Genomic DNA, 12477 nt, shown 5'->3' with positions numbered 1-12477 from the left:
CAATGAGGGCCAGCGTGGTGGAATCCAGGAGCTGGAGGGGTCCCGGGGAACCAACAGCATGATTATTAGTTGGGGTACCGCAATGGAGCGACCACGTGGTGTACCCCAGGCATTCCTCACCACCAGCCAGGCCCGTGGGACCACTCAGAAATGTGCATATAGATGCTCAAAGCTACCAGGCCCTCACCAGATGGGGCCACAGCACCCTGTCTGCTCACGTGAAGCTTGCAATTGTCTGGCCCCCACCACAAAGCACCTCAGAAACTTCCCCAGGAGGGAAATCCAGCCAAAGACACGAGCCTACAGGTGGCATCTGCTCCCAACGGCCTCGGTGCACGCCCAGTGAGTTTGACCTGTAGGTGTACACCATTGTTAGTCTGCTATTGCTGCTGCAACATTACCATAAACTTATAAACGTCCTGGCTTAAAACAACACAAGGTTATTATCTTGCTTTTTGTGGGTCAGAGGTGTCACTAGGCTAAGCTCAGACAGTCAGCAGGGCTGTGTGCATTCTGGAAACCCTGGGAAAGAATCCATTTCCTTGCCCTTACCGGCGTCTAGAAGCCACCTGCATTCCTTGGCTTCTAGCCCCTTCCTCTATCAGCAAACCCAGTGGCATAGCATATTCAAACTCCTCTCTCAATCTCTCTCTCTTTCTCTCTCTGTCTCTCTCTTGCCTCCTTTTTATAAGGACCCTGTGGTTGCATCAGGCCCATCCACATACTCCAAGATAGAGGTTCAGTGGCTCAATCACTTAGCATGTGGTATTTACACAACTAAGCCAGGATCATTTTCCATCTCAAGATCCTTCACTTAATCACATCTGCAAACGCCTTAGCCATATGAGGTAATATAGTCACCGATCTCAGGGATTAAGAAGTGGATACACGTGAGGGCCCTTGTTTTGCCTAACACAGATATCCAAAGGCCCGAGTGACAACTGAGTGAGGAACCACTGCCATTCCCTCTGCATGGTCCATGCGGAATGTTGGATTCAGGAATGAGTCTGAGACAGAAAGGCGTTTCAATGAGAGCTTCCTGGAGAGACAACTTTCCTTCTATCTGTTAAGTGTTAAAAAACAAACCTAAAACTGTATCTCTACAGATTTCCCAAGATGAAAGGAGACTGGGAGATGGTGAAATCCCAGCACTTGGTTTTGAGAGTGAGTTCTCAAAGTGCCTGTGAGTTACCTACAGACCCAGGATGAGAGCCCGGGGCTTTGGAAGCCTGTGGACACAGCCCCCTGTGGGCCCAGGGATTCCCAGGGGAAGCTCCTGTGTCTGAACCTGGGAACCTTCACAACCCTTCATGAATCCACCTGGGTGGAGCCTTCTCCAGACCATTCTGCTCTCCTCACTCTACTGTCTCGGATTACACGTAGAGCCTGCCTCCATGCATTTAGGGTTCTGGGGACGGGGAGCCAGGGCCTTGCTGTGCCTTTCACAGAGCAAGAGAGGTAGGGAGCAAGAGTTAGGCAGGAAGGATCGTTTCTCCCCAGCTCCCAGCTGGGCAGTGGTGTGAACCGGCATCTATTTACAGCTTGAAAAGAGAGGAAGAGTGAGAGACTGGGGAGGCAGGCAGGCAGGCAGTCTCATAGGGGAGGGGGAGGTGCTGAAAACCTCTTGGTCCTCAATAATTCAAATTCTCCTGCAATCTGTCTTCTCAGGAACTAGCGGTGTGCAATCTCGTGCTGGTGTTTCAGGAGCCCCCTTTCACGCCCGGCCTCTTTCCTCCCTCCCAGTCAGCTGTGCAATGGTCTCTCTCCTCATCGCCAACTCTGGTGCCTGGCAACCAAGGCAGAGGCAGGATGCTCCATGCCCTGCTGTGACAGGTGATCACAAAGAGCACCCCTTTAGGACTCTGAGGCACTGCTCCTGCCCAGTTCTCGCCCCACTCAGGTCCAGGTGCATTAGTGCTTCGACCCAGGTCTCCTCCCAAACCCCCCTCCATAATTGGCAGGCTCTTTGCTCATCACACTCTCCTGATGCATCCTCAATGTGCTTCCAATCTACCTGACTACGGACCTCTGTCTTGGATCAACCCAACCACCCACGCTCTCTGCCCCTACCCATGATCATGCCAATTTGAGTCAAGGGGGGAAAAACACAGTTTCCAATGTAACTGCCAATGATCCGTGCACCAGTGGGATCCCTCAGCCTGGCCTGCGCCCTCTCGCAATCCACGGGGATCAGGCCGAAACCAGCAGTCCGACATCCCCCGAGGGATGTAGTAGTGCACAAAGCGGCAGGTGGCCAGGGAGGAACCTGAGCATGGGCCCGGCACTACGCTGCTCCCGCTCATCCCAGCCCCGCTGCTGCGGAGGCATGAGAGGCTCACGCCATCACAGCTCAGCCGTGAGCCGGGCATCTGGTGCCCATCAATCAGCTGAGTGGCGCTCCCACTGTGGGAGCTCACTGACCACCAGGGGGAAGCTCCTGCTTTGAGCATCTGCCCCCAGGTGGTCAGTGCGCATCATAGCAACTGGTCCACCAGTCATTTGGTCACTTAGGCTTTTATATATACTAGAGGCCCAAGTGCACAGGATTCATGCACTGGTGGGGGGTGTGGCCTACAGGGATCGGCCTCTGTGGGAGCACCGCTCATCCCGGTCAGCCGAGCGGCTATGGACCCACCCTCTGAGTGGTGCTCCCACTATGGGAGCACACTGACAACCAGGGGACAGCTCCTCCATTGAGCGTCTGCCCTCTGGTGGAGAGTGTGTGTCATAGCGACTGGTTGACCGGTCATTCTGGTAGTTCTGCTATTCGGTTGCTGGGCTTTTATATATATAGACAGATTTTTTAAACCTCCAGCAGTGGTATTCCTCTCTCAGCAGAAAAAATTAAAATTTAAATTTAAAAAATAACAATCTTGAAGTGATCTGACTTTAACTTCCTCAATATCCTTCATTTAGACCTAGAATCTGACCTGATCTGTAACAACCTGAAGACCACAAGGAAGAGATTTTCCCTCTGCTGCGCAAGGATAATCCCTACACTCAGGCTCTTATAAAAATATAGCTTGTATTGTTCTCTGTACTAATTTCAAAAATAAAAGTCTGCAAATCTGCTCTTCAAGAAAAAATAAAGCGAATCAGAATACACAGCAAGGAGCCCTGATGTTTTAGAAACAGCATGGAATCCATTCTAACTTGGACCACAGAAGAACGCTGTGAGACTCTGAGCAGAGAACCCAACCACGACACATCAGGACTCTGCCCTGCAGAACTGTGAGCCACATACAGATGTTGTTTTCAGCCACTAAGTTTGGGATAACTCGTCATGTGGCCATAGAAAACTGATACACCAACCCACAAAGCCATTCTAGACCCATTTGTTCTTGCTCTTGTCAACAGTCTTCAATGCCTCTCAAGGAGCAGCCATTGCCACTATGGGGAGAAGAGGGTAAAAGGGAAGGCCTTGGGCATGAGGCACGATTGGGGAACTGAAATAAGGGGAAGGGAGGCAGAACAAGTCTGCATGGCCAATGTGATGAACTCCTGGATAAACAGAGGGACAGCTCAGAATGCCAAGTAGTCATGGAAACTCCTGGCTGTAGCATGGTGGGGGGAGCCAGGAAGCAGGGGCTTCCTTTGTAGGAGCAGGAACTATGCTTCAGATCATTGTTTGCAGGGTGAGAAGTGAACACAAAGCTCCTATGAGAAGACACACACTGGAGTGACTCAAGGAGCTGAAATTTTTGAGATGAGTATCACAGGTGATAGTGAGCATGAGGTCGAGAAAGAGAAAGTAAAGGAGGAGGAGGAGGAGGAGGAGGAAGAGGAGGAGGAGGAGGAGGAGGAGGAGGGGGAGGAGGAGGAGCTGGGGGAAGGGCTAAGAGGAAAACAATAAAGGAAAAGTCCAAGATAGAAATGCCCATACCACATTCTTTAAGCAATTTCTATTAATTTGCATGTTTGGGAGGCAATTCAAAATAAAACGAATACGTTCTTTTCTTTTCTAACTCAATTGTTAAAGTACAAATTTTTATCAGTGCATAATAAATTAAAACCTCCCGTGACACCAAAAAAATTCTCTTTGTGCTCTAAATGAATTAACCTTGTAGAGCAGTAGTGATGTTGTTCCTTGAGAGCCTTGATAAATCCACCCTGTGGGTCCCCCTTGTTGGAATGGCAGATCCCAAAGCGTGAAAGAAACAGACATCAAAGAGGTTGTCCCACAGAACCTCAAAGATGCAGGCCCTTCCCAAATGTTAATCAACAAAATGTCACCTGGGGAGAGTCCCTAGAAGCAGAGCCTAAGCAGGAATTCAAGGCACATGATTTATTAAAGGAAGGTCTCATGAGAGGTCCCCACTGGAGACGACCCTCAGCCTGAACCCACAGGTGTTCTGGAGGATTAATTGCAACGTACAGTTGGTACCCTGTATCAGTTAGTCAAGGGCTGCCTCTGGAGGGTGAGATGTATAACCTCAGGTTCAGCCAAGGGCAATCCTCTGGAGAATGGGAAAAACTATGAGCTGTTGGCAGCCAACAGCCACAGCAGCTGGGGGCTGGGAGCACCAGCAGGTAAAAGGGCTCTGGAAGCCTAACAGCTCTGGGCAGGGTTTGAGTCTTCCTCCCTGCAAGTTCCCCAGCCCCAAGGTTACTCAGAGGATAGAGGCAGAGGATACCCAACTCCAAATGCCAGAAGCATCCAGGTGTCCAACCCTGCCACCCCGTAACACCTGTTCTAGCCTTGACCTTTGGTTGTTCCCCCATTCAGGGGTCATGGTCAACACAGTTCTGGTCCCTGGTTCTTCTGCATTCCCGTTACCTCCCAGCCTTCTCTACCACCTCAGTCCTAGTGCAGGGCTTCCTGGCTACCAGCCGGCCCCAAGGCAGGCACTCTGTCTTGGGGATCCTTATCTCTGCTTGGATCTGGTCTGAGAGACTGAACAAGTCTCTAGGCTCAGGAAAGACAGAATATTAGCACTTGAGGGACCTTCAGAGACTCATGCAATCCACACGCAGATCGCAGGGTCTGTGGTAGGGAAGGATCTTGCCTGGTCCAGTCTCTTAACATGGAGCCCAAGAGTTTTACAATCACTGACCTGCTCAGACATCTACTTTTAGTCCAAGTCTCTGTGGTCAGAATTTTAAGGTACATGGGATGCCTCTTCCAGGCAGAGACTGGGTAGAGCAGGCCATGAACACATCTTCCTCTGAGCCAAAGACAGCCCATCCGTAGGCTAACCAAGAGCCAATCAGAAATTCTTTCTCAAAAATGTGAACTGAGATAGAGATTACGTTAGCAAGGATGGGGAACCCATCCTCTAAAAGAAGATCATGGCATCGAGAGAGACCCCCAGAGGTCATGTGGCATTCCAGCGATATTTACAAGTCGGGCACATTCATGGGTTCACAGGTATTCATACAAGGACATTTGTAATTATGCAGGCAAAGTTGAAAAATTTATGCAAGTTCCTGTTGGCTTCTCCTGGCCTAGACGGCAGCAGAAAGCACAGTCCTTGGGCCCGCAGACTAACATTTTGGTAAGGTGTTTGAAATTTTGCTCCTTCCAAATGACAATTAACCAGTTTCTCGATTTCAAAAAAATCTAGCCTGCCTGTGATTGGCGTGAGGAATGGTGGAATGTGTCTAAGGAGCGAGACAGTTTAATGCATTTTGCCATGGAGATTACAGCCACTGCAGCGTGGGGACAGGGGCCGGCTGGAAAAAGGACGAGTGTTCATTGAGCATTCTGTTCAGGCAACTGCCCATTATCCAGGGGGTGGATGATCCAGTTTGGGGATTTTTCATGCCTCTGGCTTCTCCTCCCTTCTACTGTCTGCCCTTTGGCCACATTACAGATCAAATTAGCATGTCTTTGAGAGGATAGAAGGGGAAGGGACAGGTAGAATTCAAATTGGTCAATTTTGCAGCTTCTCTGCTGTTCTAATACAGGAGATCAAAACCAAAGGCTACTGTGGGCTTTGGGATTATCAGTGGATTATATTGAATCTATACCAGCCCTCCCCTCCATTACTAGAGAAATTGGACTCTGATGAGGACTCACTGCATTTCACATGGACGTCAGGGCTCAGCACATAGAGGCTTGTCCAGAATCCTCAGCACATCCATGTTAGAAGTTTAGAGCTGGAAGGGACCTCTGCGATGATCCAGCCTTGGAAAATTGAGGCTCAGAGATCTGAAGCGAAGTGCCCAAGGTCACACCACGAGATGGCTGCCAGTGGCCAGTGGAGGACCTGGCAGGGAAACTGAAACCAGTTAACTTAAAAATCACATAACCCTGGCCGGCGGGTATGTGAAATATTGATTAACTGCGCCCTCTTTTGATCCCCCGTGGCTCCTTGTTGGGACTCCCCACCCACTGCAAATGGAAATGAAGACCATCGTGGTCGTAGAGACGACCCCAGACTGGGAGCAGAACCCTTGACCCTGAAGTTGCTAAAGAGCACGGCTCCGAGGTTGAGACTGCACAGACCGATGCAAAGAGGTGCCAGGGCACAAAACCAGGTTTTCCTTCTGCCCGCCTGAAGGAGAGCAGAGTTAAAAGGTCAAGAATGGGAAGCCATGTGTTCCACTGTACACACACACACACACACACACACACACACACACACACGCACGCACCATCACCACCACCATCATCAGCATCACCAGCAGCAGCATCACCATCAGAGGAGGAGTGGGAAATAGAAGAGGGTTTTACATGAGGTTTGAGATGGATGAGAAGAGAAAGGCCTTTTGCTTCTTTTCTGGAGGTTTCCAAGGATGGGTCTCACCCCGGTACCCAGCCCGGGTGTAGGCGAGCTGCTGCAGGGGAGAGGAGGGAGGGAGGCAGCACCTCCCCCAGCCACAGTGTGAGACGCTGATGGTCCCATATCCCCAAGTGGAAAGAGCCAGCATGCTCCTTGGAGTTGCCAGGTGAGTGAGGTGACTCAACGAGAAACACACCAAAAAGGGGTGCCGGTTATATGGTGAGAACCAAAGGGCGGCACGGCTGATTTAGCTCTAAGGGAGCTTTTTGGAGACCAGACCGCCCACTGGCCACAGCCAGAGAATACATTCCACGAGCAACACACCTCACCAGGGCTGCCCAGGTCCTGCCCACCTGTACGGGGAAGCCGACCCCCACCCTCCACGCACGCTCTCCGAGCAGGAGGACAGCTGGTTGCTCCCTCTCCAGCACAGCCAGTACCACAGACCCCCTCACTGCCCCTCCCAATTGCCTAGGAGTTGAGTCAGAAGCAGGAGGAGAGGCAGGAAGTCCCATGGTGTCATCTTGGGCTAGACTGTGACCAAACTGCGAAGGGCGGGTCCTGGCTGACCCTAGAAATGCCTGAGATCAGGACAAGGGACTGGTGGCTCCTGCTGCCCTGAGACTGGGGCTTACTCCATGTGCAGAAAGCGTTTGGAGTCCCACGGCTGCCTTGGGGGCCTGGACGGCTGTTTTCACTGAAATTCCATACCCCCACATTCTCCACGGAGGGGGCAGCTGTCCTCCGCCTCCTGGGAGCAAAGTAAGAGGATCTGGCCTCAAAACAAAAACTGGAGACACAATTAGGACCACCCCTGGGGCCTCTAAGGACAAACTGGTGAGAGGGACACCCATGTGGTCCCCACCCTGTGGTAAGCACCTCCACCACCCTCTGCAAGGAGGACACAATTGTCCTCCCAGCAAGGCGACCGACAAGGAGTCCCCAAGATGCCTATTCCCTCTTTCAGCTCTTCCCTCTTCCCAAGCGGCCTCTCTCCTGGCAGGGTTCATCCGAGAAGCTGAGAGCCACCCTCAACCCCTGGCCTCCCACCCCCTCCGACACTGCTCCCCTCAGGTGCTCAGCTCACAGACACAGCCCCTTCTGGGAACCCCCTTCTAGGAACCCGTCTGGGTGCCGAGGTGGCTGCAGCAATGGCCTTTGGAGGGGTCAGTAGCAACTGTGTAATCGGGGAAGCGCATTGTCCAATTGGAAGCCCACCCTCCCTTTGAACTCTGCCCGATCCCATCCCTCTCCCCTCTCAGCCCAGGGGCCGGTCCTGTTTTTTTCCTGGCAAATCCCAGTGTCTCGGGGGGAGGCCAGCTTGCTGAGTGCAGCGGTGTTGACACAGCCGTCGCTGGACACGTTCCGGGAACGCAGGCCCAGCGTGTGAGATGAGATTTCTCTGAACTGTGTGGTTTCCAACGTGTCAGAAAAACAAACTTGGAGAAGTCTGTTTGGCTTGTGTGTGTGTGTGTGTGTGTGTGTGTGTGTGTGTGTAGACCCCCGCCCCCTTCCGGAGTTGAAAATGCAGTTGGCCTTGGCCAGCCCCTGTTGCTTTAAAAGAAAGAGAGAAAAAAGTCAGTCCTCCCAGCATCTGGTTCCCTGAAACCTGAGGCCTGGACAATGGGAGCTCTTTCAGGCGGCAGGCCCAGGGCCACGTGACCGTGTCTTTGTGCCCAGGGGAGAGCAGGGGAGCTAGCTGCCTCCGCTCTGAGCACTGAGGTCAGCTCAGTGTGGCTGAGCTGCTGGCCCTCTCCTCGGCCCGCCTGCCCCCAGGCCCTTGGCTACCCCTCTTCCACCCAAACATCCGAGTTCCTGTTCCCAAAATAGCTGCGTGGGAGGGACCGGCCAGGCAGGGCCTCTGCAGTGGGTGGGTTCTCAGCCCCGGCAGGGATGCAGGGAGCAGGCAGGGCCAGGGTGGAAGAAGGGGGAGGCGGGGACTGCTGTTCCTGCTGCAATTCACAAGCCGCCCCTGTCAGGGCTGCGGCTCAACAGCTGCGGGGAGGCCCAGAGGGCCATCAACACCCACTCCTCACACTCCGCCCACCCTAACTTCTGTTTTTCCCATAAGAGCCAGGCAGGCGGCGGCCCAAGGCTAACCCCTTGCATTGCTTTTCCATGCTCCAGGAAAGGCGCTTTTTAAGGGTGTCTGACCTTCCGATGAACTGGCCAGTCACTCCTCCTTTCTCGCCTGGGACTGTGGCTACCTGGCCACAGGACACTGGAAGAAATTCCTGCTCCCCACCTCCCACCTTCCCCGGAAATGATGCCAGAGAAGCCCCTTTGTTTGTTGCAAAAAGGGTGACCCCAAAAGGAGGACAAACAATCCAATTTAAAAATGGGCAAAGGACCTAAACAGGCACTTCTCCAACGTGGACATTCCGACGGCCAAGAGACGTGTAAAAAATGCTCACAGTCACTGATCATCTGAGAGATGTAAATTAAAACGACAAGGAGGTATCACCTCACACAGGTCAGAATGGCTACCATCAACAAATCCTCAAACGACAAGTGCTGGCCAGGATGTGGAGAAAAGGGAACCCTCGTGCACTGCTGGTGGGAATGCAGACTGGTGCAGCCCCTGTGGAGAACAGTACGGAGTTTCCTTAAAAAAATTAAAATGGAACTCCGATTTGGCCCAGTGATCCCACTTCTAAGAAAGCAGAAACACCAATCAGGGAGAATATATGCACCCCTATGTTCATAGCAGACAATTACAATAGCTAAGGTTTGGACACAGGCCAAGTGCCCATCAGCAGATGAGTGGATAAGAGAGTTGTGGTTCATCTACACAATGGAATACTATGAAGCTATAAAAAAGAAAGAACTCTTACCATTTGCAACAGCATGGATGGACCTGGAGAGTATAACGCTAAGTGAAAGAAGCCAGCCAGAGAAAGACAAGTATCACGTGACCTCACTCCTACGTGGAATCTAAGTAACAAAATAAACCGATGAACAGAATGGATCCAGAGACATGGAAGCATGGAACAGAGTGCGGAATCTCGAAGAGAAGGTGGGGGAAGGTGGGTGGGTGGGAGGTAATCACACGAAGACCTTGTATGCATATATGCATGGCCCCTGGACACAGACAATAGGGTGGTGAAGGCCTGGGGCGGGGGGGGGGGCGGACAGGGGCGGGCTGGAGGGGGTCGATGGGGGAAAAAGGGAGACTTTCATCAATAGTGAATTATTTTGAAAAACACAAATATGTAAAGTAAAAGAAAACAGAACTTGGTCTGTGTGGGCTGGGGGTGGAGGGAGGATGCTATAGAAAATAACTTCTTTAAAAACAACTGACCTGACCACACTTATTCTGCAAAGAAGCAAACTCCGTCCCAGAGCGGGGAAGTGACCCACACGAGGCCTTGCGCTGCCTCAGTCGTGGAAGGAGGCGGCACCAGCTCTCCCACAGGGACCCCTATTGGGGGTCCTCGCTTTACCTTACTCTTAAAGGCAAGTTCAGAATTCCAGGGAGGCCCTGGGACTGGGCCTTTTTTTTTTTTTCAGGTAATCGCCTTGGCAAATGTGCTGAGCTGTAATGACTTTGGAGGTTTCAAAGTCCCCGGCGTCACTTGAGCCTTTGTTTCCCAGGACAGAGCCCGTGGTTGACTCTCTGGCAGATGACTAATGGCAAGACGACTTTGGAGTCTGGTTACCAAGGTCGGGGTTGTAGAATGTGAGACTGCCGCTGCCGCCGGGAGGGGCCCTGTGCTGTGGGAGGGGGATCCTGAGTGTCCGGCTCACAGAGCTGCAGAGTCAAAGGTGAGAGCAGTGGCTCTCCGGGAGCAAGAGCTGTGGCCTGGCTGGTGTAGCTCATGCACCAGGAGGTCGCTGGTTTGATTCTGGTCCGGGCACATGCCCAGGTTGTGGCTCCATCCCCAGTCGGGGGCATGCGGGAGGCAGCTGATCTCTCTCTCTCTCTCTCTCTCTTTCTCTCTCTCTTCTCTCTCTCCCCCATCCCCCTTCCTTTCTCTGAACTGGTTTGAAATGGAAGTACAGAGCAAAGGGAAGGAGACTGTCAGTTGAGAGGTGCCTTCGATGCCTGGGCCACAGATTCACAGCTGGGAACCCAGAAAAAACTCCAAGTTCTAGCTGGATCCGGGCATCATGCGGGGGGGGGGGGGGGGGGGGCGGGGGGGGCGGGGTGCTGGGGGTGCTGGGGGGGCGGGGCTGGAGGCAGCTGTCCTGGGCTCACAGTGCGGGTTCATTATGTGTGAGCTCAGTGGAGAATTACATTATTCTGTGCAGCTCAGAGACTTGACAAGGTACCTCAGCTCAATTTTGGGCTCATTTGGAGAGACCCATGGGGTGTAGTAGAAACACCTGAGCTTCAGAACCAAACAGAAAACTGTAAATTCCAGCTCCATCCCTTTCTAGCTGAGTGACACCAGGGACATCACCTGACCTGCTAAGCGTGTTTCCTCATCTACGAATCGGCGGGTGCCACCTCCCGAGTTCACAGTGTGTTTCCACATCAGGTATCTCTCAGCCACCTTGCGAAGCTGCTATTGTGGGGCTCGCTTTACCCCTGAAGACACTGAGCCCCAAGAGGAGTCACCCGCTCAGTCCCACACGCCTGGGGGGTGTCCCAGTTGAGCAGATCTGGGCTGGGCTCCTGGTCCCCACGCTTCCCACCACCCCATGCTGCCTCTTCCCCAATCTCCAACCGGGCCAGGGAGAACACGGGGCCGAGAAACACTGCATTCTGAAACAGCCACGGTTTGCTCTTCCAGCTTGGGCTGGGCGTCATGGCTCCCGCAGAGAAGGGTGGTGAGAAGGGCCGTCCTGCCATCCACGGGGTGGTGACCAGAGAACACATCGTCAACATCTCAAGTGTAGCCATGGGGTGGGTTTCAAGAAGCGTGTCCCTTGGGCACTGGAGGAGACCCGGAAATTTGCCATGAAGGAGATGGGAACGCCAGATGTCCGCATTGACACAGGCTGAGCAAAACTGCCTGGGCCGAAGGAGTAAGGAATGGCCCATATGGTACCCGGGTACAGTTGTCCGGACAACGTAGCAAGGATGAAGATGCACCAGACAAGCTCTATACATTGCTCACCTGTGTACCTGTCACCGCTTTCAAACATCTACAACAGTTCATGTGGGTGAGAACTAACTGCTGACTGTCAAATAAAGTTATAAAACTGCAAAAAATAAAACAGCCAAGATTCAAATTTATGGAGAGAGAAAGTAGACTGCAGTGGCTTGGAGCTGGGGGACTGGGGTAGGGGGGTGGGGGTGGATGGAGATTAACTGTAAGCTGGCACAGGGGATCTCACTGGGGGATGAAAAGGTTGTAAAACTGATTTATGGTGACGGCCGCACAACGCTGTAAATTCACTCTAAAGCACTGAATTGTACACTTGAGTTGTAGGATATATTTATAAACGGCACCTCACCAAAGCTGTTAACAAAAAGCTAAGATTAGCCCTAGCTGGTTTGGCTCAGTGGATAGAGCATCGGCCTGTGGACTGAAGGGTCCCAGGTTCGATTCCTGTCAAAGGCACATGCCTGGGATTGCGGGCTCAATCCGCAGTTGGGGGGCGTGCAGGAGGCAGCCAGTCAATGATTCTCTCTTATCATTGATGTTTCTATCTCTCTCTCTCTTCCTCTCTGAAATCAATAAAAATATATATTTTTTTAAAAGCCAAGATTTTAAAGTCCTCATTTTCTCAGAAGACTGTCTATTTTCGCAATCATATTTGGGAATAATTAGTATTAGCTTATTTCCTTCATAATGTGTCCTTT

General features: G+C 52.2%; 1 pseudogene; it reads left to right on the top strand.

Moving 5' to 3' along the window:
• The first annotated feature begins 11476 nt into the window (after window positions 1-11476).
• Window positions 11477-11852, top strand: LOC129152142 (60S ribosomal protein L31-like; annotated as a pseudogene).
• The last annotated feature ends 625 nt before the right edge of the window (window positions 11853-12477 follow it).

The sequence above is a fragment of the Eptesicus fuscus genome, chromosome 18, assembly GCF_027574615.1.
Source record: "Eptesicus fuscus isolate TK198812 chromosome 18, DD_ASM_mEF_20220401, whole genome shotgun sequence".
Classification (NCBI taxonomy): domain Eukaryota; kingdom Metazoa; phylum Chordata; class Mammalia; order Chiroptera; family Vespertilionidae; genus Eptesicus; species Eptesicus fuscus.
The sequence above is the reverse complement of the archived record's forward strand: the minus strand, read 5'-3'. Positions and strand labels throughout refer to the sequence as shown.